We start from the raw sequence: 6,658 nt of genomic DNA, 5'->3' as shown, positions 1-6,658 counted from the left end.
CATTCATTAAAATCATAAAAGTTATACATTCAGAATCCCAAAATATTGTTTCAAAAATGTATTACAACTCAAAATATAGATACAGTCGACCTAAGCAACAAAGCAAATCATTACAACATATTTCCCCAAAATAACCCTCGTTGTGGCAGCCAGGTAAGCCGAACATGTACACGCCGCTCCATGCTCTCCAACTCATGGTAGGTCGACCTTTCCCTTGCCCTTACCTGCACCATAGAGCACCCGTGATCCGAAGCCCAGCAAGAAAGCTCAACGCATAACAAATCACATATCAATCCAACAACATACAGCAAACTAGTCAACAGACTAAACACATAGCGGCCTACGTTGACCCAGGTGATTTACCAGGCCTTGGGTTCGCAATCTTCACCGAGTGGGTGGATACAACACTCTTGGAAGGTCTCACCCTAGCGGCCTTCACTCAGCGTACTTAACGCTGATCCTAACCCTTGTCGTACCCAGCCTTCGTCATTCTCGACCTTCGTCGTTCGTTCATAAGCATGCACAACACAACATAGCATTCACAGATATTCACACATATACTAAACACAAATAATAAGGCCATGCCCTACTCTATGGGCACAAATAGTTTTCTTACATGTGTCCCAAGCTAACAGATTAACGCGATCCTGAGCACGATCCCCTAAACCCGAGCTTTGACATAAAACCTAGTCACAACGTTATATTAAACAGATATACATCAATCCCTAACCAATTAAAAAAATGGATTGAAATACTAGTCTTATGGACCTCAAATTCTACTAAACCGGGTAGAAGAATCCTTCCCGAGCCTTAACATTTAGGTTCCTGAGCTTAAAACCCTCAAATGGCCAATATTTCATATTTGAGCCGCGGCCCAGCCCTTAAGGGTCGCGGTGCACTCAAGTCGGAGAGCCTTGGGGCTCTCATCAAAGGGACATGAGTCGCGGCACGCCTCAGCCTATGTCGCGGCGCCTGGGCAAAATTCAGAGGCCCCCAAGCCTCTGTGTTCAAGCGGGTCGCGACGCCTGATGAACAGGGCCATGGTTCGAGCCTCAAAACCCAAAAATCCCACCATTTTCTTATGTTTTTTCCTGAGCTTAAACCATTAAATCACACCCAAAACAACATCCAAACCTAGAATTAAGTCTAGAATTCTCATCCATACGGCCTAAGTATCACAACAACTCCATAAATTATTCTACAAGATCATCAAAACTCAAAACCAATCTTAGAATTCAACCCTCATGCAAGCTTATGGATTACAACAGAATTCAAAAAAAAAAAAACAACTTAAAACCCTTACCTCACTGAGAATTCAACATGAGGTAATCCTCAAGCACTTCATGTAACGCCCCAACTCCAGGGACTGTTACGGTGTGCCTTGTAAACAGTGCTAAACTCGTTAATCGAGTCATTTGGCCAAAATCGTGTAACTAAGTATGATTAGCGGTTTAGGGATTAAAAAATTTGGATAAGATATAACGTTTCATTAGAACGTTTAATATATACATTGGGATCCCTAAATTATAATTTCAGAGTCTACTACAAGAAAATATTTACAACAGGCCGTTCTATGCGGCAAAACAGGGTTTAACCCTAGTTTCCCTTTAAACCTCGGCCGTGGCGGGCGAGCAGCTGCATATGTACACGTCATCGCCTAAGCTCTCCAACTCAAGGATGGTCCAGCTTTCTTTTGCCTTTACCTGTACCACATAGCACCCGTGAGCCGAAGCTCAACAAGAAAACTTAATATGCTCATAAGCAGTTATATCATGTCATCGGATCATAAGGCACACGCCCTACTCCAACAGGCAATAGATCCACATAATGTTGAGTATGACACATCAACCAATGATCATTATAATCATCCAGGACTTTTAGCCCCAATAAATAGGTGACAGTCGCAACAGTCACAAAAGTGGGTACAGCCCCCTCTAGCCATGTGACGTTAGGGTCACTTGAGCTTAACTGATAAGAGAACCTTTCATGAATTTGAACAGGATAGGTGTATGGTGAATAGTCACCAGCATAACCTTCCTCATGACCTTAGGGTCATAACCTTGGAACAGTGTTCCCTAGCCATGTGACAAACAGTCACCGGGGCCATATGCCCTGGCTCTGAATAACTAGTCTCAGACAAGCCAAGCGCTTATAAGTTCATCGACCTTAGGGTCGGTCCAGCGTTAATACCCTATATGAGTCATTCTTGCTGATATCGATTAGATCTAATCTTCATTTGGCTCGGCGTTCATGATGCTATGCCATTTCTGACTCTTAGGTCAGTAAAACACGACCAGTGTTCAACCCATTGTGAACTTGACTAGTAAATCACAGCTTCACAGATGGATCTAACACCATTGCCGATTCTGGCTAATAAGTCAGAGTCACACACAAGTAAGCCATGCCACCAAACATATATCACATATCCAATATCCATAAACAAGGTATTCAGCATGCTTACTTAACATGTACTAGTACAATTAGGACTATGTACGAACACAAAGGCTCAAGCTCTGAACAATATCATACTCAATATATAAAGCATGTCCTAATCACATGTTTCTCGTGCATCATATGCATTATATTTAACAATCCAACATGCACCAATAATAGCCATGCATGTCATATATACACAGGGTGCAGTTTTCTTACCTCAGATTCGAGCTAGAACCAATATAAGAACGACCCTTGAGAACGATCAACCTTTAAGCCCTTAGCAGTCACCTAATCATAACCAAATAAGGGATACCATCAATAAAAATGATCAACATAGGTTACCAAACCAAAATCTAGCCTCCGGGACAACAACCCAAACTAATCCAAGTAGTAGGGACACTCCCGAGGCCTATAGCTAAGTTCCCGGGGTTAAAACGAGCAAACGAGGCGAAAACTGGGCAAGGGCTGCGGCCCTAGCACCTTGGGCCATGGCCCCCAGAGTTCCCTAAAGCAAGGGCCATGGCTCCCCTCATCTAGGGCCGCGGCGCCCAGCAGGAACAACACCTACACCTGCTTCTTCAAAGCAGGGCCGCGGCACCCCAAGAACAGGGTCGCGACCCTCAACTCTGGGCCACTCCCAAACGTATTTTTAACACTCCAAAGCCTCCAAAATCATACCTAAACATTCCTCAATCATAAAATCAAAGTTCCCAAGCTTCCCAATACTCCAAAACCCTCAAAACCCAAGGTTCAAACGAACCAAAAACTCAACGATTCACAAAGTTCAATTCTAAGCTTAAAAACTTTAAAAATTAAAAACTTCAAACTTAGATTACCTTTGATTGGGTTGTTTTCCGTCAAATCCTTCGGTTAATAAGCTTCTAATATTTCCTAGGATCGCTATGCCTCAACCCTCACTTGATTCTGACTCCCATAACTCGAAATTCCTTTAAGAAAGCTTCGAACGGTAAAATAGGCTATCGGAAAGAGAGAGAGAGAGGTTTTCTAACGTACGTTCTTATCTGACAAGCTACTTCAAGCTTAAGTAACCTCAAATAAAACCTAGTGCTCGGGGTCCCGAAAACACCCCCGGGGACATTATAGTCAAAACTTCCAGAATTCCATCCTGATCTCAAATACTCCCAATTTATCATCAAGTAAACATTCTTATTACCCAAAACTTGACCCCGTTATGACAAAACCGCTAACTCATAATCTATGATCGTCTCATGCCGAATAGTTCGAATATATCTCCATAATAATAAGAACTCATTCACAAATTACAATATGCACCCAATTCACAAATATGCCCTCAACAGGCCAAATTACCAAAATGCCCTTATGATTATAAATACACCCATATGCATGCATTTATCATCATATAACAATATAATTCACATTAAAATGCATATGATCATTTAATACCATGATAAATCAATTATGGCCCTCCCGGCCTCCTAATCAAGGTCCTAACCTTTATTAGGAAATTCGGGGCATTACACTTCAAGTCTCCAACTCTTCAATCCCTTAGCCAAACTCCTCAAGAATTCATCAACACCTCCAACACACCAAAGAGAGGGAGGGAGAGTCGAGAGAGAGAAAGTGTGGCAAAGCTGAGAAGAGTCTAAATGTTTCTCCTTTGTTCTAGTCTGATGTTGGCTTAAGTTTATCCTAGCTGCCTAATGACCAAAATTCTCCTAAGTCTATCCTCAATCCTTTAATGCCACCAAGGGCAATCCTGTCACTTCCCACATCCCGCTAATTCCTCGAGTGTTTCTATAATTCCCCCTTTAATCCCTGACATACTTAACAATCACTAAATCACTACCTGGTACTCGGTAATCCCAAACAAGCACTACGTTCCCATAATTCCCCTAGGCTCACCCCGAGCCGGGTACTCGACCCCATTGTGACTATTCCGCTCCCTAGGATCATCTCGGATCACATATCACAAATATATCACCACAATATTGTGGTGTAAAGCACAACACCATATAATTCACTTTTATGCCCTCAACGGGCCAAAATTACAAATATGCCCCTAATAACCAAATTGGGCCCATATGCATATTTAATTCACCTAAACATGCATTTCTAATCACATAATCATTTAATTCACATATTAGCATAATTAAATCAACTATCCCCCCCCCTCCCAGCATGCTAATCAAGGCACTAAGCCTTATTAGCAAATTTGTGACGCTACAATAACAAGGCCTGTAAGATTCAAGGTATTGGCTCAAACATTATCAAAATGAATGATGGTGTTCAAAGAACTGTATTGAATGTCAGATACATTCCCGAGTTAAGAAGAAATTTACTCTCAGTTGATGAACTAGCCAAGAATGGATACATAATCAAGATTATAGAATCTCATTAAGAGTTTTGAAAGGATCTTTAGTGGTCATGAAGGGAGAGTTCAGAAACGGTCTTTATTTTCTTGTTGGCAAATTAGTAACGAGAGTAGCATCAATTGTTACTCATAACAGTACAAACATGACTCAATTATGGCATCAAAGGCTCGGATACATTAGTGAAAGAGGCATATCAGAACTTGCAAAACAAGGGGTTCTCGGTGGCAAGCTTAGTGGAAAGCTAGATTTTTGTGAAGAGTGCATCTATGGTAAGAGTTGTAGAGTAAAATTTGGGACAGGTCTACACACTACAACTAAACCTTTAGCCTATTTACATTATGATCTTTTGGGTCCAGCCAAGGTTTCATCCTTGGGTGGAGCTAAATATTTTATGAGTATTGTAGAAAATTACTCAAGGAAAGTGTGGGTGCTATTACTAAAATTCAAAGATCAAGCATTAAAATTCTTCATCAATCGGAAAGGGCTTACATATGATCAGATTAGAAAGAAAGTGAAGAAATTGAGGATAGACAATGGACTAGAATTTTTTTCCAAAGAGTTTGATAATTAGTGCATCCATGATGGCATAGAAAAACACTTTATAATGAGGAAAACACCCCAACAGAATGGCCTAGCAGAAAGAATGAATAGGACCTTGCTAGAAGAGTGAGATGCTTGTTGAAAAGAACTGGTCTAGAGAGAAAATTATGGGGTGAGGCTGTAACTACAGCTTGCTACTTGGTTAATAGGTTTAATGACCCAAATTTCCTAATAAGGCTTAGGGCCTTGACTATGAGGTCGCGAGAGCCATAATTGATTTATTATGCTATTAAATGATTATATGCATGTGAACCCATTTCTGATTAATTGAGTGATTTTTATATTTTGGCCATTTCGGGTATATTTGGCATATATGTGGCATGTGTGTGGTGCTTCATTATTATTTGGTTATGCTAGGGTTACTCAACACAAGATGATCCTAGGAGGTGAGCTAGTAGGAAAGTCACAACGGGAATTATTCTTGACTCGGAGTGAGTCAAGGGGTATTTAGCACATTACCGGGATATTGGGTAATGGGAATAAATATTTGATGATAAATTGGGAGTTAGTAAGATCAGGAGAAATTCTGGGAGTTTTGACTATTTTACCCCGGGGGGCGTTTTCGGGACCCCGAGCATTAGGATTTACTTGATGCTACTTAAGCTTGAAGTAACCTGTTAGAATCATAAAAGAACGTTCAAAACGTTCTCTCTTCCTCAAAGTTCCATTTCGACACTCGATCGCATTTTCGAAGGAAACTTGAGTTCTAGGACTCGGATTCAAGCGAGGATCGAGGCATAGCGATTCTAGGGAAGATTAGAAGCTTACTAGCCAGAGGATTTACCTGGGAAACAACATAATCAGAGGTAATTCAAGTTTTAAAGTCTAAGTTTTTAGAGTTTTTAAGCTTGGATTGGATTTTTGTGTTTTGATGAGTTTTGGTTGAATTGAAGCTTGGGTTTTATTGATTTTGGGAGATTAGGATGTTTGGGATTTTTAATTTTGAGATTTGGATAGGTTGGGGTCAAATTTGGAGCTTTGAAGCTCGAAGAACACGAAGTTGAGAACCCAGAATTCTGGGTTAGGTGTTGTAGCGCTAGGAGCTCTGTTTGGAGCGGTTGGGTCTGTCTGTAGCGCTGTAGCACCCAAAGGTAGCGTTGTAGCGCTACAATGCCTTCAGAATGAGGATTTTTGGTAGTTTTTGGGGTTTTGACCCGACGGCTCGAGGGATGATTCCACCACCTTATTTGGTGGAATTGGAGGTCCCGAGAGCGCGGGATTGGTCTCGGGATTGGGTTTTAGAACTTGAACTCATTGAAACACCGTTT

Source organism: Humulus lupulus, chromosome 8 (assembly GCF_963169125.1).
Source record: "Humulus lupulus chromosome 8, drHumLupu1.1, whole genome shotgun sequence".
In the NCBI taxonomy this organism is placed as follows: domain Eukaryota; kingdom Viridiplantae; phylum Streptophyta; class Magnoliopsida; order Rosales; family Cannabaceae; genus Humulus; species Humulus lupulus.
The sequence above is the reverse complement of the archived record's forward strand: the minus strand, read 5'-3'. Positions refer to the sequence as shown.